The sequence below is a fragment of the Charadrius vociferus genome, unplaced genomic scaffold, assembly GCF_000708025.1.
Source record: "Charadrius vociferus isolate BGI_N301 unplaced genomic scaffold, ASM70802v2 scaffold321, whole genome shotgun sequence".
NCBI lineage: Eukaryota > Metazoa > Chordata > Aves > Charadriiformes > Charadriidae > Charadrius > Charadrius vociferus.
This window is the reverse complement of record NW_009646934.1, coordinates 1,068,812-1,069,569: the sequence shown is the minus strand read 5'-3', so window position 1 is coordinate 1,069,569 and position 758 is coordinate 1,068,812.

The following is a 758-nucleotide window of genomic DNA, read 5'->3' as shown; positions in this document are numbered from 1 at the left end:
CCCCGCCGGCAGCCGGAAGGTCGCCAGTGTTTTATTGCATTACCCAAAATACAATTAAAGTGTAGAAAATGCTGCCTCGAACGCAAACACTGAATTCCCGTCATTTACGGGGTGGGGGGGGGATCCCTACCTCAGTGCGGGATGTTTCCCACCGAGTTATTCCCCCTCCGCCCAGTGTTCCCATCACCCTCTGGCCGGGCCCTTCGCCTTCCCCCGCGACCGGCTGACAAGTGGGATGTGATCAAAACCACTTCATTATCCCGTTCCCATCTCCCGCCTCTCAACGAGGAGAGCATCTGTCCTTCGCTTGGTTGCCAGCCCAGCCGACACCGTGGCACGCTGCGAGCGCAATCCGACGTGCTCGTTTTCCTAAACGCCTCCTGCAAGACGCTGGGAAAGAGCCGAGCGGCAAACGAGAGCCGGAGGTGTCGCTGAGCATCCGCGAGTCCTGCGGCGGGGACGCTGCGTGAGTGCTCGGGAAGAAACCGCGCGGCTCCTCGTGCTCCACCAAGGATGGACCGCTCGGGTTCCCCCGGGGGAGTGCAGCCGCTTGACGGAGCAGTGTTGGACATTCCGTGGCCGAGTGGGTTTTGCGCACCTGAGGAGCCGCACCAGCACTGTGCATGCCGGCGCTGACGCACGGCTCTGGAACGACAGCGGGGACTCGACATTTTCACCTGGAAAACTGAGATGGGGAGACTGGGTCAGCATCCTGAAGAAAGAAAAGTGGGTCTCAAAGCACAGTATTAAGTGGGAAG